The following is a 23,241-nucleotide window of genomic DNA, read 5'->3' as shown; positions in this document are numbered from 1 at the left end:
ACCTCACAAAATGTTCATAATGGCAGCCACCGGATATCTCCTCTCCAGTAATACTAACGGCCTGTCCTCAAATGCTCACTCCTCCTCTCTCCCACTGTTTCTTTATTGGACCACAAGGGCTATGTTGCCAGGGCATCTGCTTCAGGGCCTCCCACTTCCGTCTCCCAGGGCCCTGAAGCTTGAGATTCTTCCAGGTGAAGAGGAAAGGGTGGGGTTCTGATCCTGTCAAAGTGGCCCTTGCTGCCTTCACTTGTTTAGACGTAGCCTCTGGACAGTTTTCCTGTCAGGAGAAGTGGGAGGGACCAAGTTCCTAGCTAAGGGCTCCTCTGTGGCTGGGGGACCTCCCCTCACAGGTATTGTTTCCATTGTTACAATCTCATCTCTCTCAGCAACAAAGCATCTATTTCTGGGCCTCTAGCTTTTGCTACTTCATTGCTCCATCCTTTTCTGGGTAACTCTCAGCTTCCTTGTGACACACAGGTCCTAAAGCCTGAATGTACTGTCGCTCAGTCATGTCCGACTCTTTGCAACTCCTTGGACCGTACCCCACCAGGCTCCTCTGTCTATGGGATTTTTCACATAAGAATACTGGAATGGGTTGCCATTTCCTCCTCCAGGGGATCTTTCTGACCCAGGGATTGAAGCAGTATCTCTTGTGTCTCCTGCATTGGCAGGTGGATTCTTTACCACTGTGCCACCTGGGAAGCCCGAATAGCCCTAACCTATTTGATATTACATTCATCTTTTTGCATCTTATTGAATTCATTCATATCCTTAAGCACATGAAGGCTTTCCTGGTGGCTCAGTTGGTAAAGAATCTGCCTGCAGTGCAGGAGACCTGGCTTCGATCCCTGGGTCGGTAAGATACCCTGGAGAAGAAAATGGCAACCCACTCCAGTATTCTTGTCTGGAGCATCCCATGGACAGAGAAGCCTGGTGGGCTACAGTCCAAGGGATCACAAAGTGTCAGATACAACTGAGCGCATGACTGAGCACAGAGCCTTCAAGGGCGGCTGTGAAGATTAAATTCGCCATAGTGAAAACTGTAGCTGAACCACAATATACCTGGTTCTTGTCTGGAGTTTGTGCTGATTTTCACTGCCTCTCCCACTCCCCAACACACTAGTCTAAGGATTAGAAGTTAGAGAGAGAGACCTTGATTCATTCTGGCTTCAAACAAGGACATTCATTCATTCAATAAATATTTATTGAGCACTTACTGTAAGTCAGATATTGTTCTAAATGCTAGAGATATCAAGGAAGATTCTTAATCCTCCTTAGCTTCCCCATAGTACAACTGAAACAAGAATGGAATGTTTACATAAGAATAGATGTTACTAACAGAGACATAGATACAGAGAACCCAAGAAATTGAAATTATTTGGTTGACAAGATACACTTGATCTCTGTGTAGATCATGTATCAGGCCACATGTGAAATCTCAGCCTAGATTTTAGATCCAGCATTCGGGAAACCATTTACATAAATCTACTGCCTTCAAAGCCTAAACCCCTTTGCTCAAGTCTCAAAGAAAGATAACATTTCCTTTCCTTACAGCTGAAATCCTGTCTTACTCTGCCTTACTCTTACTCTGCAGGAGGCAAAGTTGATATAAAATCATCATGTATTATTTGGATTCTCTATAACCTGTCTTTCTTTTCTTCCTACTTGATCTAAGAAAGATTTTTTAAAAATTTGTTGGTCTTCCATTTCTAGTTATCTTTCTTTCAACTTCTACTTGTATTTGTATGCCTATTTTTATTGTTTGCTTTAATATATAATATATTTGGTTCATAAAGGTTTAGGGCAGCAGCTCCTTCTTTGTAGAATGAAACCACGGCCAAGAAAAATAGCTGTCTTGGTTCTGTTTAATGATTTCTGATGTGAATTATACTTTGATAATATTTTGATTCTTGCTTCCTTTATGTTCTCAGTTTTTAAAATATACTTATGCATCCTTTTCATTTTTGAGTCACATTTTTGATGTCTTTTTGAAATAGCATATAAATGAATTTTGTTTTCCATGAAATATTTTTCTTTTAAGAGGGTAGGTAATACAAACACCAAAAAAATGTAAGACATCTTGGGTTACAAACTTTGTGTCTCATAATTTCTGTTGCTCCATTATATTCTCACATTTAAAAATTTTACATGTGAAAATACGAAGGTTTTTAAATGCCTTTATAGTAAACCTGTTTGTGTCTGTCATGATGCTTCAGTTCAGTCACTCAGTCCTGTCCGACTCTGTGACCCCATGGACTGTAGCGCTCCAGGTTTCCCTGTCCATCACCAACTCCTGTAGCCTGCTCAAATTCATGTCCATCAAGTCAGCCATCCAACCATCTCATCCTCTGTCCCCCTCTTCTTCTCCTGCCTTCAATCTTTCCCAGCATCAGGGTCTTTTCCAATGAGTCAGTTCTTTGCATCAGGTGGCCAAAGTATTGGAGTTCAGCTTCAGCATCAGCCCTTCCAACGAATATTCAGGACTGATTTCCTTTAGGATTGACTGGTTTGATCTCCTTGCAGTCCAAGGGACTCTCAAAAGTCTTCTCCAACACCACAGTTCAAAGCATCAATTCTTCAGTTCTCAGCTTTCTTTATGGTTCAACTCTCACATCCATACATGACTACTGGAAAAACCATAGCCTTGACTAGATGGACCTTTGTTGGCAAAGTAATGTCTCTGCTTTTTAATATACTGTCTAGGTCTCACAAAGTAGTGATTCTAGAAGTGTGGTCTGAGGACCCATGGTGGTCCCTGAGACTATTCAGGAAGTTCATGAGGTCATAACCATTTTCGTAATATTACTAAGATATTCTTTTGTGGTGTTGACATTTGTACTAAAGTGCAAAAGCAATGATGCCTTAGCAAGAATCAAGGCAGTGGCATCACTGTGCTGTTAGTTATTGTATATTCTATTTAATGATAAGGGAAGGAACACAGGCATTCTGTAGCACACCTGAGTATGATGACTGACTTGAGGAAAACAACGGGGGCAATTGTTTGAGTAGCAAACTGAACTACCCACTTCATGAAACACTCCTTTTCTCTTGAAAGGAAAACTAAGAGACAAGCTATGGTAAATCAAACTTCAATATTTGTCAGGCATTGTCTTTCAAATGGACTGAATGAAATTCATTTTCAGGAAAACAACTGACTCTATTTGTTGTCATTAATAACATTCAAACTCCCAAGTGAAAAGTTAGAGCTCTGGAAAACTTTTAAATGACCACTGTGACCTCATTAGCAATTTGTAGAAAAATCCAATACCTGGATTTTTTGGATGATATCAGTGTTGATATTAATGAATGTGATCTTTAAAATTTGTATAATGAAATGTGTCACATTTGGAGATCTGTATAGCTCAGGGAAACAATATATTTTTAAATGATTAATGAGTGAAGTTGTAACAATAATATATAGGTGGAGATCCATCCAAAGTGTAGAATAGACTAGTGGATTTGGCTATAACTGGGTATGAAAAGTTATTTAATATGATTTCAGTTTCCATATTACAATTAACCTTTAAAAACTACCACATTTTAAATTTGGGTGCAGTATTTTTAAAATATCCACAATTGTCTGAAATGGCTTATACTCTTTTTACCACTACATATCTGAGGGATGATAGCTATTTATCACACACTTCAACAAAAATAGCATATTAAAACTAATTGAATGCAGAAGTAAATGTGACTGCTTCTGTCTTCTACTAAGTTAGACATTGAAGAGATTTGCAACAATATAAAATAGGGTCACTCTTTCCAGAATTTTCTTTGTTTTGGAAAATAGAGGGTTCTTTTCTCACAAAAATATACTTCTTATGTTAACATGAAATGGTATTAAAAAACTAAACGTAGAAATGTTTTTTTTAAACTCTAATTTCTAGTATCGTAAATGTTGATAAATACAATCTATATATAAACAAAGTCCTTTGGGGTCCTGATTGATTTTTAAGAGTGTAAAGCCATTGTGAGACCAAGAAGTTTGAAAATGTTGTTATGAAACATTATATGTTAAAAATACTGCCAGAGTGTGACCAAAAGTGAGTCTTTCTATAGATTTTTGCATGGGTTAGCCACCTTAATCTATAAATCATTCTTTCTCTCAAGCATATCTCCTTGTGTGTATCATTTATTATTACTTGTTATTTATTTACTATCCTTTAGGGACACCAGCTATCCATGTTGAATCCCCATTTTCCATCCTCCTCATCCTCTCTGATCAGATTTGCTTTCTTTTTTACTTTATTCTATGGATTTCAAGTCTGTTATCGTATTTTCTACACCTCTTGTTGAAACTTATGTTGTGTTTTTATCCTGGCATTTTATCTCTTCTTGGCTTTCTATTTCTGTTTCTTTTTTGCAAATAGTTTCCTGATAGTTTTTTTCTGGAATAAAATCTTATATAAAAAGAGAACATTATTTTGGAAATTTAACTTTTCTCTGTCTTCTAAAATATTATTATGTAATATTTCTTAGGTTCAGGCTGGCTTTTCCTTTTGTCTTCCTTTTTCATGTTTGTCCTTGTTAATTTTTAATTAAGTTCTTTTAAAATTTGTTTTGTTTCCAAAAACACAGTATTTGGCTGAGGTGACATTGGGCCTGCTCGCCGCCTTTTCTGTGTCAGTCCCTCCTGTCCCCAAATCCACAGCTGAAAGGTACAGTAACACGTGAGGAAAAGTGAAAATGAAAGCATTAGTCACTCAGTCGTGTCAGAGTCTTTGCGACCCCATGGACAAGAGCCCGCCAGAATCCCATAGAATTCTCCAGGCAAGAATACTGAAGTGGGTAGCCATGCCCTTCTCCAGGGGATCTTCTGACACTTAACACACTGACATTGTATTAAGTCTTAATTCAATTTCCAACGTCCTGTGAACTTTCCCCTAGTTGAAAACTACTTTACCAATAGTCCTTTTTTTTTTTCCTCCACAATCTGATTCTTGGTCCTGTCAATCAATATTAAGTCATGAGAAACTATAATTCTTGGCTTATACTTTATAATAAGTATATCCCACTTCTACCCTACCTACTGCCTTTTACTTAGGAGCTACAACTGCGAGAATTAACTGTGCTGTTACCATTACCCTCATCTGCCTCGTCTAGGGATCCTTAATGTTAACCTATACCTCTAATGGGAATAATCTAATGGTTGAGAGCAAGGTTGCTGAACAGAGTACTCAGGTTGCCTAAGAATTCATCACACCTTGAGATGCATTCTGAGAAATTTGTTTTCAATATAATTCAACCTGTCTACATTTAGAGTCAGCAAAGATTCGCCTCCAGATATTGGCAATGGGTTATCTAACAGATTTAGTGTTCAGTGTTGATATGAGTTTTTTCTCTTTTTTCTGTTTCTTTATAAATACTCTAGTGGATATTGGGAAACAACATAGTAGAGACTAATAGATTCCACTTTGAAATTGTTGGCAATATTAAACCAGTCTCCAAGTTACTACAACTCTGTATGTGTATGCGTGTGTGTGTGCGTGTGTGTGTGTGTGTGTGTGCGCGTGTGCATGCAGTCAGTCATGTCTGACTCGTTGTGACCCCCCTGGACTGAAGCCCACCAGGCTCCTCTGTCCATAGAATTTTCCAGGCAAGAATACTGGAATGGGTTGCCATTTCCTACTCCAGGGGATCTTCCTGACCCAAGGATTGAACATGCATCTCTTATGTTTCCTGCATTGGCGGGCTGATTCTTTACTGCTGTGCCACCTGGGAACCCTATGAAATAGTCCTACAGTTTCTTCTACCGAAAATACAGATCAAACTTCTTGTAGGATAAACAGGGTACCTGAACTTCCCCTTAAGGTGGCTGGGGCAATCACAATATGGATGACACCCAAGTAGACTGATTTCAAGACTGGATCCAGGGTTTCAGAACTTTGAACGGTCTGAAGCAAATGGCACCAGGATATAAATATAAAAGTTGGGGGAAAGGCTCTTGGGTCAGAGCAGACAGCACTTAGTCATTAGTTCTTAGAAAAGAGCAAAGGGCCAGATATAGCTAATGAAACTCAAGGTCATTTATTCAACAATATTATCATACATATTTGCTAACTGTAAATTATATTATCAGTGCTTAAGCCTAGGAAATGTAGAAATCAAACAGGAAGCAGGAATAAAATAAGTGGGGGAGGTCTAGAACTTTTGTTGGAAATAAGGCTATGATGCCCAAAGTGTTTTCTTCTCAGTTGCTAGGTATCCTGATTTTAAAGATTTAAGAACTAGATACATACTGAAATATTTCCATGGCATCATACACACCCTATGTATCTTTATTTGATCTCCTATCAGTACCAACTGAATTCAGATCAAACCCAGTTTTTCAAAGAAAAAAATTGACCCTGTGTTCCAAATGTAAGTAACTTAGCATTGTGCATGACCGTTCAGTCATGTCTGACTCTTTGTGACCCCATGGACGGTAGTCTGCAGGGCTCCTCTGTCCATGGAATTCTCCAGGCAAAATACTGGAGTGGGTTGCCATTTCCTTCTCCAAGGAACTTAGCATTAGGGTCTAGCAAAAGGCTTCTAGTCAGCCCCCCAAAGATACTGCCTGGCTATTTTCTCTTTATCCCTAAAGTGGGAAGAAACATTCGATCCATCTTGTCTCTTGAATAAACATGCTAGGTTATAAGTCTGCCTGCAAGTGACTTCTGCAGAATCCATATCCCACTTGTGGCTGTCTCTTAGTAGAAGGCAGAATAAAGATACCCGTAAATCCAAGTCAAGCTCTCTTGTAAAACCTCTCATACTTTCTTTACTTACACAAGGAGTAGCCTTGGGGTGGTATTTTCAGAGGTGCTGCCAGTTTCTCTTCTTTCCTCCTCTGCCACTAAATTTTGGATGCAGCGCTCCTTTCCAAACATTGATTTTAGAATACGTGTAACTTAATGAAAAGAAAGCCAAAGAGAAATAAAAGCTTTAAGACACGTCATTATGCAGATAGTAATGCCTCAGCTGCTTCTGCTGTCAACAGAAAAAAAGATAAAGGTGTATGTAGCAGCTGACGAATTTAGGTTAGACACCAGAGGAAATGAATATTACCAGTCAAAAGATGACAAGAAGAAGACATAGGTTCCCCAAGGGAGACTGCATGACTTCCTTTGTAGGTTTTTGAAAGAAATGGTTGACAATTCTATTTCTTATAGAGAATAGAGTTCTATCAGGGCATAGGGGGAAATACCTAATCACTCTCTGGCCAGCCCTTACCAACAGTAATTGTAAATCATATAACTGTAATAATTCATTCACCTGGAAAAGGACACTTGCCTTTATGGCCTTCTCCCTTAATTACCTTTCTGAGTGGAAATCTGCTCACAGGCTGGTTTTGGGTACTGATTTTGCCGTTCATTTACCAGGCTGATGAAAGTGTGCATATCCCATAAAGTCTTTAAACTGTAATGAACTTCTAGAACTCTTCCCCTCAAATGAATAAACAGAACAAGGAAAATAGTAGGTTGTCGCAGGATAAAATGAAGACAAACTGTTCTGTGTTTATGCCTGAGGTCAGACCCCAAAAGCTTTCCCGAGGTATCTTCCATGCTTCTTCTAGGGCCAGACTGAACACCAGACCTACATAAAGCAATGAAAGATTGGACCTATAGTTATGGTGTTTTTTTTTTTTTTTTTTTTTTTTTAATGCCTGCAAAGTAGCCTGACAAGATTAAACTGTACTTTCTAGATACCTCTAGTTTTGTGATGTGTACTGTTTGGTTCCATAGAAAAATAGCTTTGATATGTAATGCTTTGATAATGATGGAATATTAATAGGATTTTTCCTCCTCTGGTCCTCTCCTACCCAGATATGCCCAAATTCTATCTTTCCTGACAATTTCATGTCTCCTCCCAACCACTCATTCCTGAGCATGTTGTGCAAAATTTCTGTGTTGTGCTGACAAGTTGCATTTTAATCCCTTGTCGTGAAGTTCATTTCCATCTCTTATCTTTCAGTTCGCAGCATAAATGCCCCTTTCTCACAGAAGATTTCCCTGATGTTAAGATTAGGTTAAGTATCCTCGCTGCATACTCCATGTTCAGCTACATTTCCCTAGCACAGCTCTCATTGTAAGTGAGAGATATTTGTACAAAATCTGCATCTCACTAGATTCAAAGTTCATGAGGGTCAGAAGCTTGTCCAAGTTCACTGCTCTATTCCCAACATCTAACACAGTGCCAGACACTTAGTGGTTATTCAGCCAAAGTTTTAAATAATTCATTCAGTTGTAAATTTTGAATAAACCCATGCCACCATTAACACTCAAGAAGGTCAATAATACTTCTTACGACCACGTTCTCAAGTTTTCAGGCTTCCCTGGTGGCTCAGATGGTAAAGAATCTGCCTGAAATGCAGGAGACACAGGTTTGATATCTGGGTCAGGAAGATCCCCTGGAAAAGGGAATGACTATCCACGCCAGTATCCTTGTCTGGGAAATCCCATAGATAGAGGAGACTGGCGGTCTACAGTTCACAGGGTCGCAAAGAGTCAGACATGACTGAGTGATTAACACACTCAAGTTTTCAGTTTTAATATTCTCTTTCACAATTAGTATTTATTTAAAATTCCTTCCACCCTGATTACTTCTCTTATTAGGGATGGTTTCTGGGTCTTGGTTTTGCATTTTGTTTTTCTTTGTCGTTTCCTCCCACCACCATGTCATCTTCCTGGCTCTTTTAGTTTGGAAACAAGTAAAATTCTTAAAAATTTTTTTTTTCTTTTCTTGGGGGGGCCATTCTGTGCAGCTTGTGGGATCTTAGTTCCCTGACCAGTGATTGAACCTAGGCCCCCTGCAATGGAAGTTCAGAGTCCTAACCACTGGACAGACAGGGAATTCTCAAGAAATAAGCAACATTCTTAACAATACACTTTTCCTAGTTCATGGAGACTGCTTACCTTGGAACAGGTCTTTGTTCTCAGAGGACTTTTGTAACAGCCCCCTGAGGTAGGAAAATAGACAAGAAGATATTTATTGCTTTTGAGGAATGGTGTGATGGATCACTTTTGGCCTCATAAAGACCATCCCACCCAATACCCACTTGGAGATTGAACTCAGAGCTCTCTGGTCAGGCAAATTTATAAGCAGGCCAAGGAATTTCCTGGAAGGAAAGGAATGGAGATTTGACCTTTTCCCTTTTGAAAATGAATGATGCTATAACCTCTAATAACTTTAAATGGCATCAACTCAGCTTGAAAAAAACTTTTTAAAGAAAATGATAGACACTAAGAACTGCCAAAATAAACTGACCACGAGGGAAGACAGAGTATAAGCATGGAAAAGAGATCATGGTGGAAACACGGCCTCACTATTGAAAGCCTGGATGAAGATCTGAGAACCCTGAAGTCTAGGCTTCTGGTGACACAGGATTAATACATCTGAGATTAACTCTAAAGAGAAAGGCCTCCTTTTTCTCCTTCAATAATCCTTGAAGCCTCCTTTATTCTAGTGAACAGGGACAACATCTTACGGTACAGCTCTTCCATTTTACAATATGACCCCAAACGGTAACCCCAGAAGCTACAGGTCAAAGCCTGGGTTCTCTCCAGACTAGACTCCTTAGTTCTTTCTTTCTATGTTCAGTTCAGTCACTCAGTTGTGTCCGACTCCCTGTGACCCAATGAAACGCAGCACACCAGGCCTCCCTGTCCATCACCAACTCCCGGAGTTCACCCAAACTCTTGTCCATTGAGTTGGTGATGCCATCCAGCCATCTCATCCTCTGTCATCCCCTTCTCCTCCTGCCCCCAATCCCTCCCAGCATCAGGGTCTTTTCCAATGAGTCAACTCTTCCCATGAGGTGGCCAAAGTATTGGAGTTTCAGCCTCAGCATCAGTCCTTTCAATGAACACCCAGGACTGGTCTCCTTTAGGATGGACTGGTTGGATCTCATTGTAGTCCAAGGGACTCTCAAGAGTCTTCTCCAACACCACAGTTCAAAAGCATCAATACTTCGGCACTCAGCTTTCTTTCTCTGTAAGGAGTTGAAATTTAGCCTATGCCTTCTTCAATGAGTAAGTCCAGAGTATACTGGAATGAGGACTCCCATAGCCCATAGCTGGGGCAAAAAAGGTTCCATGAAATATATTAGATTTTCTACTTCTCTGGGCAGAAAGAGGATTGAAAAATTAATATGAATAAAAATAATTCAAGGAATATGCATAACCTCCAGTCTTCCCCAGACTGGATAAGCAAGTCAGACAGAAGAGAATTAACATAGTAGGCCTGCAACTTAGACTTAAGGCCTGTTACCCTTAGAAAGGCTTGTTAGCAATATTAGCCTTTGACTGGCATCTGGTGACCTGGATTTCAGGAATGTTCCCATGACCCTAACTGATAAGAGGGTCTCACTGTTCCTAAACTGTTTGTACAACCAATATGGTTTATACTGAACATCTGCTTTCCTTCTAGGAGTCTTGCAAATTTCAGTACATGCTAAGTAGAGGGTGTCTCTATGACCAGTCCTCTTGAAAACCTTGGACCCTGAGTCTCTAATGAGCTTCCCTGGCAGATGTCACATGCATTGTCACAACTTGTTTCTGGAGGAATTAAGTGTGTGACTCCACTGTGAGAGTGGAAGCTTGTGCCTGGTTTCCTCCAACTTTGCCCCATGCACATTGCCCTTTTGCTGGTTGGGCTTTGTATCCCTTTGCTGTAATAAATCACCACCATGAGTCTGACTGTACACTGAGTCCTCCTAGGGAATTATTAAACCTGGGGCATTATCCTGGGAGCCCAAGAAAAACACAAGAAAAGCACACAAGTAATATCCATCACATGGGATGTCCCTTTTTCAATGCAAGTAGCAGATTTTGCCAGATAGTTCCATCAACATTTTAAAACATTTTCTCATTTTATGTTTTATTATAGTATAGTTTGTGTACAAGCTTTTGACTCATTTTCCTTACACATTAACAGAGTTATGTTAATTTTTTTAATGGTTCCTATTTCAATGTCAAGACATCTGAACTGAAAGAGATTTTAGAAGAAATACAGTCCTACTTACTCATTTCAAGAAGAAACTGAAGCCACAGTATAAGAAATAAAAGATGGGCTTCCTAGCTTTAGAAATGAGGACTCCGGACATGTGGCTTTTGGAAACCACTTAAACCCTACAAAGGAAGTCACTGTTTACAATATTTGAATTTGTGACATTAAAGCAAGAAAAATAATTGACATATAATGTAGTTATAGAAGGAAATTTTACTCTTACTTTAAAATAAGTACTTATTTATTTATTTATAACTGGATACTTACTGACCCAGTTATATTAGGAGTTCAAGAAAATCTGATGATATGTGGTACCATCAGCCTGGTAAAAAGTTTTATAAATACTTAATCAAATCAACTCCAAAATAAAATCTCACCCAAAGTAGTCCAACTTCTTCCACTACACACACTGCTTTTTTCACTCATACCTTAACCGAAATAACTGTTCGAAGGCTGGCTTGGCTACTTTTACCATATTACAGTCCGACCATTCTTTTCCTCTTCTTGGTATCCAAACTATAAGAGCACAAACTACATGAGAACTGTCTGCAACCCAAACAGTAATACGTGAGGCTATTGTTCTTACATTTTCCCTTTGGTGGAATATTATGACTCATTGGTGCATGAATTAAATTTTAAATTACTTTGAGGGAAGAGAAAATGTTGGCCCTTTGAAAATTCATTAGCCTAAGAATACTGGAGTGGGCAGCTTATCCCTTCTCCAGCAGATCTTCCCAACCCAGGTATCTAACCGGGGTCTCCTGCATTGCAGGTGTATTCTTTTCCAGCTGAGCTACCAGGGAAGCCCTTGCATCCAATTACTCAAACGATTATAAAGTTTCACATTGATCTTTCCTTGGTTTGGGGCAGGGTTTAAGAAAAATACATTTCTGTGTTTCACCAATTCTAACATATACATTTTTTTTTTCAAATTTTAATCCCTTGAATCAGGATTCATTTTACAATCAATGGCATATCAGGTTTGATTGACAGCACTTTTCCTTGAAGTAGTGTTAGTCGTTCAGTTATGTGCAACTCTTTGCGACCCCATGGACTGTAGTCCTGGCAGGCTCCTCTGTCTATTGAATTCTCCAGGCAAGAATACTGGAGTGGGTAGCCATTCCCCTCTCCAGGGGATCTTCCTGACCCAGGGTTTAAACCTGAGTCTCCTGCATTGTAGGCAGATTCTTTATCATCTGAGCCACCAGGGAAGCAAGAATGCTATTGGTTATAAGATGAAATACAGCAGGCATGTTTAAAGTATCTATTAATTCAAGTAAAATATGCTGTTGAATATGTGCCTGCTCTCCTTCCAGTTCTACTTTCCCTTTCTCCACCTTGCTTGGGGCTCAGGAAGCTGAATTGTGTACATGGCATCAACCAGGCTCCCTTGCCATACTTGTTTTGGTTAGATGTGGTTAGAGGGAGGCACTAGCAGGCAAGCTGGGGGGCAAGGGGAGAGTGAAGTGGGATATATATTCCCATTCTACCCCCTTAAGGATCACCATGAATTGGATGGGTCCCCCCACTGAAGGCAAAGGCTGCCATCAGTCCATCCATCACCCTCCAAGTTGTTCTTTGTCTTTGATCCTTGAGATCTAGGGTTAGTGTCACCATCCAGGTGTTAATAGTCCTGGATATTGCACCATCCCTTGTTACTTCTATATATGATGCCTCAGTCAGTTCAGTTCAGTTCAGTCGCTCAGTCGTGTCTGACTCCCTGCGACCCAATGAATCGCAGCACGCCAGGCCTCCCTGTCCATCACCAACTCCCGGAGTTCACTCAGACTCACGTCCATCGAGTCAGTGATGCCATCCAGCCATCTGATCCTCTGTTGTCCCCTTCTCCTCTTGCCCCCAATCCCTCCCAGCATCAGAGTCTTTTCCAATGAGTCAACTCTTCTCATGAGGTGGCCAAAGTACTGGCGTTTCAGCTTTAGCATCATTCCTTCCAAAGAAATCCCAGGGCTGATCTCCTTCAGAATGGACTGGTTGGATCTCCTTGCAGACCAAGGGACTCTCAAGAGTCTTCTCCAACACCACACTTCAAAAGCATCAATTCTTCGGTGCTCAGCTTTCTTCACAGTCCAACTCTCACATCCATACATGACCACAGGAAAAACCATAGCCTTAACTAGACGGACCTTTGTTGGCAAAGTAATGTCTCTGCTTTTGAATATGCTATCTAGGTTGGTCATAACTTTCCTTCCAAGGAGTAAGCGTCTTTTAATTTCATGGCTGCAATCACCATCTGCAGTGATTTTGGAGCCCCCCAAAATAAAGTCTGACACTGTTTCCACTATTTCCCCATCTATTTCTCATGAAGTGATGGGACCAGATGCCATGATCTTCGTTTTCTGAATGTTGAGCTTTAAGCCAACTTTTTCACTCTCCTCTTTCACTTTCATCAAGAAGTTCTTTAGTTCCTCTTCCCTTTTTGCCATAAGGGTGGTGTCATCTGCATATCTGAGGTTATTGATATTTCTCCCAGCAATCTTGACCTTAGCTTGTGCTTCTTCCAGCCCAGCGTTTCTCATGATGTACTCTGCATATAAGTTACATAAGCAGGGTGACGATATACTTTTCGTATTGACGTACTGCTTTTCCTATTTGGAATCAGTCTGTTGTTCCATGATGCCTACACATCTATAAATAAGTCCTTTATTAGTCTCTCCTCAAATTTCAGTCTGCATATGCCATCTATTTTTGCCAGGGCCCTAACTGATACATACTTTCTTTAGCCCTTGGATTAGAAGCATCTTCATCAGTTGGGAGCTTTTGAGAACTGCAGACACTTGGGCTCCTCCCAGTTCAGTTCAGTCACTCAGTCATGTCCGACTCTTTGCAACCCCATGAACTGCAGCACGCCAGGCTTCCCTGTCCATCACCAACTCCCGGAGTTCACTCAAACTCATGTCTATTGAGTTGGTCATGCGATCCAACAATCTCATCCTCTGTTGTCCCTTTCTCCTCCTGCCTTCAATCTTTCCCAGCATCAGGGTCTTTTCTAGTGAGTCAGTTCTTCACATCAGGTGACCAAAGTATTGGAATTTCAGCCTAAGCATCAGTCCTTCCAGTGAATATTCAGGACTGATTTCCTTTAGGATGGACTAGTTGGATCTCCTTGCAGTCCAAGGGACTCTCAAGTGTCTTCTCCAACACCACAGTTCAAAAGCATCAATTCTTCTGTGCTCAGTTTTCTTTATAGTCCAACTCTCACATCCATACATGACCACTGGGAAAACCACAGCTTTGACTAGATGGACCTTTGTTGGCAAAGTAATGTCTCTGCTTTTTAATATGCTCTCTAGGTTGGCTGTAGCTTTTCTTCCAAGGAGCAAGCATCTTTTAATTTCGTGACTGCAGTCACCATCTGCAGTGATTTTGGAGCTCAAGACAATAAAGTCTGTCACTGTTTCCATTGTTTCCCCATCTATTTGCCATGACATGATAGGACCAGATGCCATGATCTTAGTTTTCTGAATGTTGAGCTTTAAGCCAACTTTTTCACTCTCCTCTTTCAGATTCTTCAAGAGGTCCTTTACTCGCTTTCTGCCATAAGTGTGATGTCATCTGCATATCTCAGTTTATGGATATTTCTCCTGGCAGTCTTGATTCCAGCTTGTGCTTCATTCAGCCCAGCGTTTCTCATGATGTACTCTGCATATAAGTTAAATAAGCAGGGTGACAATATACAGCCTTGACATAATCCTTTCCTGATTTGGAACCAGTCTGTATTTCCATGTCTGGTTCTAACTGTTGCTTCCTGACATGCTTACAGATGTCTCAGGAGGCAAGTCAGGTGGCCTGGTATTCCCATCTCTTGAAGGATTTCCCACAGTTTGTTGAGATCCAAAGAGTCAAAGGCTTTGGTGTAGTCAATAAAGCAAAAGTAGATGTTTTTCTGGAACTCTCTTGCTTTTTTGATGATCCAGCAGATATTGGCAATTCAATCTCTGGTTCCTCTGCCTTTTCTAAAACCAGCTTGAACATCTGGAAGTTCATGGTTCATGTACTTTGAAACCTGGCATGGAGGATTTTGAACATTACTTTACTAGCGTATGAGATGAGTGCAACTGTATGGTAGGGGCTTGAGCATTCTTTGGCATTGCCTTTCTTTGAGATTGGAATGAAAACTGACCTTTTCCAGTCCTGTGGCCACTGCTGAGTTTTCCAGATTTACTGGCATATTGAGTGCAGCACTTTCACAGCATCATCTTTTAGGATTTGAAATAGCTCCACTGGAATTCCATCACCTCCACTAGCTTTGTTCGTAGTGATGTTTCCTAAGGCCTACTTGACTTTGCATTCCAGGATGTCTGGCTCTAGGTGAGTGATCACACCATTGTGGTTATCTGGGTCATGAAGATTTTTTTGGTATAGTTCTTCTGTGTATTCTTGCCACCTCTTCTTAATATCTTCTGCTTCTGTTAGGTCCATACCATTTCTGTCCTTTATTGTGCCCATCTTTGCATGAAATGTTCCCTTGGTATCTCTAATTTTCTTGAAGATATTTCTAGTCTTTCCCATTCTACTGTTTTCCTCTATTTCTTTGCATTGATCGTGGAGGAAGGCTTTTTTTTTATCTCTCCTTGCTATTCTTTGGAGCTCTGCATTCAAATGGGTATATCTTTCCTCTTCTCCTTCACCTTTCACTTCTCTTTTCTCAGCTATTTGTAAGGCCTCCTCAGACAACCATTTTGCCTTTTTGCGTTTCTTTTTCTTGGGGATGGTCTTGATCTCTGCCTCCTGTACAATGTCATGAACTTCCATCCATAGTTCTTCAGGCACTCTGTCTATCAGATCTAATCCCTTGAATCTATTTCTCACTTCCACTGTATAATGGTAAGGGATTTGATTTAGGTCATACCTGAATGGTCTAATGGTTTTCCCTACTTTCTTCAATTTAAGTCTGAATTTGGCAATAAGGAGTTCATGATCTGAGCCACAGACAGCTCCTTCCAGACCTACTGAAATGGAATCTTCATTTTAACAGGATCCACAGATGATTTGTGTGTATATTAAAGCTTGAAAATCACTCATTTAACGTATCAGTGGATATAATCAAATATAGCATAGAATGTTAACAGCTTATTCAGAGACTATTTTCTGGTCTTCACTTGATGTATGCTTCCCCAACACTTCCTCCATTCTTTGAACCAAAAAGAAAATACAAAATCTAAAGTGAAAATATCCTTATTTGGCAAACCTAAAGAATCTTATGTAAAAAGTTGTTGATTCTCATCTCAAAATAGTTTAATTTTAATTTCAGTGGAGCATTTGGAAGAAAAAGGAGAGGGAAACAGTACTTACAGATATAGTAATGAACAACAACTTGGCCTGTCTATGCCAAACACCAATAAAATAAGAAAATAGTAGAGTTAACTGGACAAAAATGCTTGCCACATTGCATGCAAGTATTGGTAATTGGAGCCTCATTTGTCAGCGCTAAGCCATTCACATTGATTTTTCTACTTCTGCAAACTGGAAGTCGGGATGCAGAATGAAGAAATAATTGTTAACAAGATCTCTCTGGATAGAAAAAAAGAGAGCATTTAGTCAAATTAAGAAAGCAATCCTCAGTAATTTTTGACACTTGTCTGGATGTAGAAAACAAGGCAGAATCCCCAGGAGGTTTTAGAAACTGCGAATTTGCTGGTCTGTTTAAAATGCTCCACACATTACTCAAGGAAAAATCAGACATACCATGTATGCAGGGAGCTTTTAAGGCATCCTTCCAGGTTCAAGAAATTTATGAGAGTGCAGTTGCACTTACTCATTTTCCTTACCATGTAAGATTACCTCACTTTGTACTAGGTGTTCTTGAAAATAATCGAAAACTTCCTTACATTAAGGAGAAATGTCTGATTTATAACTTGGGTTTAAACCTATAATGAGGCATTCCATTCTGAGTGATATCAGGTAGCCAAAGCAATGATAGACCCAAGGTTTCAGTGAACGAGGAGCCCTGCCTGGATGGATGTTCTGCAGAGTTTGGGTCACCCTTTTTTCTCCCTGCTCAGAAAGTGTGGCCTCTGGGGCTCTGAAAAGGGGCTTGGCTGAAGGTGAATCACCTCATTTTTCATGGGTCAATCTTGAACAGCCCTTCCCCCACCCTCGTGCAATGCCCACCATCATCCTTAACATCTTTCTTCTATCTAGGTGGTAGTGGCCTTCAATCTCTAGATGACAGGCCCACAGTTATGTGGTGGGAGGCACCTGGTTAGAGCGGGAAAAGTAGAAGTGAAGCAGGTAGCTCTAGGTTCGCATCATGGCTCCGTTACATTAGCTGTTTGGCCCCAGCTAATGGGGGACAAACAGCTGGTCATCTGTTTGATGCCCAGAATTTTTCTAACACAAAGCCTTCTTTTGCAATTGAGTACCTTCCAATTTCAGTGCTGATGCCTTGGTCTTCCAGGAATCACCTGGAAGGGCTCTTTCCCAGGCTTGGTCAAGAAAGCTTCCTTAGTCCTTTCCACCTCATAGTTCTAGGTAGCAAAGTAGCATAGTGTGGTGACAAAGAACAGACTCTGGTCTAGCCTGCCTAGGGTCAGATCCTGACTACATCATTTCGTAACTGGGGAAAGTGAGTTCCATGCTCTGTGCCTCAGTTTCCCCTATGAAGACATAGTTATTACTCTTTTAAAGGCTTGTTGTAAGGATTCAATGATTAGCATATACAAAGCACTTAGAACAGTGCTTGTTGAATAAAAGTGGGCTTTTACAATGTTTATGATTATTCAATTCAGTTCAGTCACTCAGTCATGTCCGACTCTTTGCGACCCCATGAATCGCAGCAAGCCAGGCCTTCCTGTCCATCACCAACTCCCGGAGTTCACTCAAACTCATGTCCATTGAGTTGGTGATGCCATCCAGCCATCTCATCCTCTGTTGTCCCCTTTTCCTTCCCCAATCCCTCCCAGCATCAGAGTTTTTTCCAATGAGTCAACTCTTTGCAAGAAGTGGCCAGAGTATTGGAGTTTCAGCTTCAGCATCAGTCCTTCCAAAGAACACCCAGGACTGATCTCCTTTAGAATGGACTAGTTGGATCGCCTTGCAGTCCAAGGGACTCTCAAGAGTCTTCTCCAACACCACAGTTCAAAGGCATCAGTTCTTCAGCACTTAGCTTTCTTCACAGTCCAATTTTCACATCCATACATGACCACTGGAAAAACCATAGCCTTGATTAGATGGATCTTTGTTGGCAAAGTAATGTCTCTGCTTTTGAATATGCTATGTAGGTTGGTCACAACTTTCCTTCCAAGGAGTAAGCGTCTTTTAATTTCATGGCTGCAATCACCATCTGCTGTGAATTTGGACTCCCCAAAAATAAAGTCTGACACTGTTTTCCAATCTATTTCCCATGAAGTGATGGGACCAGATGCCATGATCTTCGTTTTCTGAATGTTGAGCTTTAAGCCAACTTTTTCACTCTCCTCTTTCATTTTCATCAAGAGGCTTTTAGTTCCTCTTCACTTTCTGCCATAAGGGTGGTGTCATCTGCATATCTGAGGTTATTGATATTTCTCCCGGCAATCTTGATTCCAGCTTGTGCTTCTTCCAGTCCAGCGTTTCTCATGATGTACTCTGCATATAAGTTAAATAAACAGGTTGACAATATACAGCCTTGACAGACTCCTTTTCCTATTTGGAACCAGTCTGTTGTTCCATGTCCAGTTCTAACTGTTGCTTCCTGACCTGCATACAGGTTTCTCAAGAGGCAGATCAGGTGGTCTGGTATTCCCATCTCTTTCTGAATTTTCCACAGTTTGTTGTGATCCACACAGTCAAAGGCTTTGGCATAGTCAATAAAGCAGAAATAGATGTTTTTCTGGAACTCTCTTGCTTTTTCCATGACCCAGTGGATGTTGGCAATTTGATCTCTGGTTCCTCTGCCTTTTCTAAATCCAGCATGAACATCTGGAAGTTCATGGTTCACATATTGCTGTAAGCCTGGCTTGGAGAATTTTGAGCATTACTTTACTAGCATGTGAGATGAGTGCAGTTGTGTGGTAGTTTGAGCATTCTTTGGCATTGCCTTTCTTTGGGATTGGAATGAAAACTGACCTTTTCCAGTCCTGTGGCCACTGCTGAATTTTCCAAATTTGCTGGCATATTGAGTACAGCACTTTCACAGCATCATCTTTTAGGATTTGACATAGCTCCACTGGAATTCCATCACCTCCACTAGCTTTGTTCGTAGTGATGCTTTCTAAGGCCCACTTGACTTCACATTCTAGGACGTCTGGCTGTAGGTGAGTGATCACACTATCGTGATTATCTGGGTCATGAAGATCTTTTTTGTACAGTTCTTCTGTGTATTCTTGCCACCTCTTCTTAATATCTTCTGCTTCTGTTAGGTCCATACCATTTCTGTCCTTTATTGAGCCCATCTTTGCATGAAATGTTCCCTGATATCTATAATTTTCTTGAAGATATTTCTAGTTTTTCCCATTCTACTGTTTTCCTCTATTTCTTTGCATTGATCACTGAGGAAGGCTTTTTTATCTCTCCTTGCTATTTTTTGGAACTCTGCTTTCAGACGCTTATATCTTTCCTTTTCTCCTTTGCTTTTCGCTTCTCTTCTTTCACAGCTATTTGTAAGGCCTCCCCAGACAGCCATTTTGCTTTTTTGCATTTCTTTTCCATGGGGATGGTCTTGATCCCTGTCTCCTGTACAGTGTCACAAATCTCCGTCCATAGTTCATCAGGCACTCTATCAGATCTAGTCCCTTAAATCTATTTCTCACTTCTACTGTATAATCATAAGGGATTTGATTTAGGTCATACCTGAATGGTCTAGTGGTTTTCCCTACTTTCTCCAATTTAAGTCTGAATTTGGCAATAAGGAGTTCATGATCTGAGCCACAGTCAGCTCCTGGTCTTGTTTTTGCTGACTGTATAGAGCTTCTCCATCTTTGGCTGCAAAGAATATAATCAATCTAATTTCGGTGTTGACCATCTGGTGATATCCATGTGTAGAGTCTTCTCTTGTGTTGTTTGAATTGTTATGTGTGTTGTTATGATTATTAGGTTCATTAAAATAGATTCTCCAATAAACATCATGACTTATGGTAAAATTTAGCTTTGCTGGTCATTTCTTTACTGAAACCCTCATTTTTGAAAAGTTTTATTAATATTTTTACTAGATAATTATTGATTATAAAAATTTGAAAAATGCAGCACTGTTAACATTTTAGTGGATTTGCTTTCAAATCTTCTTCTCTGAACATGTATTTGATTAAAATTGAAATTAAAAAAACAAATTTACACATAGGCTTTTAAAACAAACATAATATTACAAATATATTCCCATGCCAGTAAGTATTCTTTGAAAATGTATTTTGAAATGGCTGTACAATATCACATTATACTGATACCATAAAACATTATATGGATATCACAATTACGCCATCCTGTTTGCTGTTTTTATCCCCTTTTATCCTGCTTTTTTGTCTATTTCTAATTACTCTTCATAAACAATAATGCTTTGATGTTCTTCTGCATAAATTTTTATGCACTGACTTCTGCTTTCAGTCAAAATGGAATAACAGAGCTCAGATTTAGTATTCCCATATTGAGACTAAAACAATGACAACAAAATGAAACAATGGTTTCAGACATTGAACAACAGGCAACTTAGGACAGTGATCCCTGGGAGTGGAGAAACGAATGAGATACATCTTACAATTTAGACTATTACCTTAAAAGAGGTTCCAGATCATATGCCTGACTGGGAGAATCCAGGTGGAAGACAGTGGTTATACTATGCTGTAGAGATGGGGTTGGGAGTTCAAGAAGTCCAGGTGGCAGAGTGTTAAAGAGGAGAGAGCTGCATCTACTAGCTGGACATTAGACTGGCTATTACAAATAATGTTGTGGGAGCTCTGCACAGGAATCCCACCCCCACCCAGTACATGTGTGAGAAAACACTTTCTGAGGCTAGGGAAAGAACCACATCAAAGGAGCAGTTGGAATAACACATGCAACTCACACATGTCCCCACCAACCCTATGCAAAAACCTCATAATACCTGGAGTATCAGGAAGAGTACTCAGAAGGGAATCGCCTCAGTTGTGGGGTAAAATTAGCTGTAGACTAAAAAGGCTGCTCTGGTCCCACCTAATAAAGCCTAAAAGCAAAGACCAGAAAGAACAAGTTTTCTAAGGAACTTAACTGCATCACTTGCTAGTGTTTTCTCATAGATGAAATCAGAGGAACGAAGTACATAGTCACAAGAGTGCCACACTACACCTAGGAGAAATGACTGGAGGAAGGCAAGCCTACACTGCTGTAGGAATGGGCAATGTTCTGGTCCAGCCATGTCCATTCATTTGTTCATTCACTCATTCAAGTATATAAGGAGCACCTATCATGTTCCATGAGCCTCCATACATTTTAGCACAAAATAGTGGAGTCAGTCCATTTACAGAGCTGGTGAAAGTGAGTGTTAGTCGCTCAGTCCTGTCTGACTCTTTGTGTCCCCATAGACCGTAGCTCACCAGGTTCCTCTGCCCATGGAATTCTCTAAGCAAGAATACTGGAGGGGGTAGCCTTTCCCTTCTCCAGAGGATCTTTCCAACCCAGGGATTAAACCAGGGTCTCCTGCATTGCAGGCGGATTCTTTACCATCTGAGTCACCAGAGCTGGTGCTCAGTCACTATTTTAGGAACCAGGACGTGGCCAATTGCATTGCACTCTGGCCAGCCTTTCTGGAATATACCTGTAAAATGAAGGGAGTGAGATGTATCTGATGGACACATCAAACCTGGTTTCCTAAGACCAAACTGCTTCCCCTGAAAGTTTGATTTAATTTGTACTAAAGTCACAAAAGGATCTGTTGGTTGAGACCACCCTGTTATGAAATTTGCTGATGTAAATTTCTGGGGCAGGACACATTGAAAGTTCTGTTTTTATCCTGTTATTGGATCATAGGTTCAATGAATGGACTGTTTGTGGTGTGTTGAATCTCTCCCATCTTCTTCATTCCAAAATTGTCTATTAGATGGTTTCAATTTGAGACAATTTTCAAGCAATGATTGCATCAAACTAGAGTCTAATTGGGGGAAAGTAATTTCTGGCAAAATCCCAAGCCAGGAGATTTTCTATCTGAGAAAATTATATACTGAAGCTGCCAACTCGGAATGGAAAGCTTAGCAGCCTTAAATACAACTCTGCCTTTGTCCATTTCTGTGCCCTATGTTTGGTGAACAGCCACATGGGACAAAGCAGAAGTTACTAGGATCTATTCTGCAGTCTTCTCAAGACTGCAGAATAAATATTTGTTCCATTGAAAGGAAACTTAGTGGTAATGTCTAGTCTATTCTCCCACCTCAGGAACTCAGCACAGACCATGCTATTGTTCAAACTGCTCCCTCACTGGATTGCGATTCTCACAACTCTAAATCCATCTAAAACAGGTTGAAACTTACCTTATCCAAAAGCTTTTTCTGTCTGATCCAGCCCTCACATATCTCCTTTCTAAATGCCTGCAGATCTTAGGATCCATAAGCATTTAGTGAGGTGTGGATTTCAAAAGAGAGCATATACATTGTTTATGGACTGTTGTGAAGGAGAAGGCCAAATCATCCATCATAGCACGAATCCAACTCAGAGTCTACCTCCTCCTCAAGGGGCATTCTCCAATGGGCCCTCACAGTGTCCCAGGCTTACTTCCTTCTCAGTACCTACTGCACTGGGTTATGATCTTTTCAATGCTGGTCTCTCTCAACTACTAACCATGAGTTCCTTGAGGCCTGAGATCATGGCTGGGATGTATTAACACTCCCAGAATATAGTACAGAATAGCACTGCAATGGATACTTAAGGAATGAGTGCCAAGTGAGGGAATAAATGAATGCATAAACGACTGAATTCTAGAAGCCCAATTACTCCTTGCTGATCAATTCATTGATTCTGGTACAAGGGAGCAGAAGAAGGATGGTTTTCCTCTGTGCTTAATGAAAGTTGAAGATGGTAGGTAACTCAGATCATCCTTAGCAAGCATGCATTATACTAAGGGAAAGGAATGAGAAATAAAAGCAACCATTGTCGTGTTCATGTTAGGCCCTGTTAATACCCAAAATATATAAGATCAGTTATGTAAGACCTGTCTCCATCTTTTGTACAACTGAACACTGTCTCTCTTTTTCTACTCTTATCCCCCAAGAAACCCACCTCCACCACTTTAGAGGGAAATCAAGCCTGTCCCTGTCACTTCATTTGGTAGGATTAAGCTAGAAATGTATTTTG

The sequence above is a fragment of the Bos indicus genome, chromosome 8 (assembly GCF_029378745.1).
Source record: "Bos indicus isolate NIAB-ARS_2022 breed Sahiwal x Tharparkar chromosome 8, NIAB-ARS_B.indTharparkar_mat_pri_1.0, whole genome shotgun sequence".
In the NCBI taxonomy this organism is placed as follows: Eukaryota; Metazoa; Chordata; class Mammalia; order Artiodactyla; family Bovidae; genus Bos; species Bos indicus.
Note: the sequence above shows the minus strand (reverse complement) of the source record.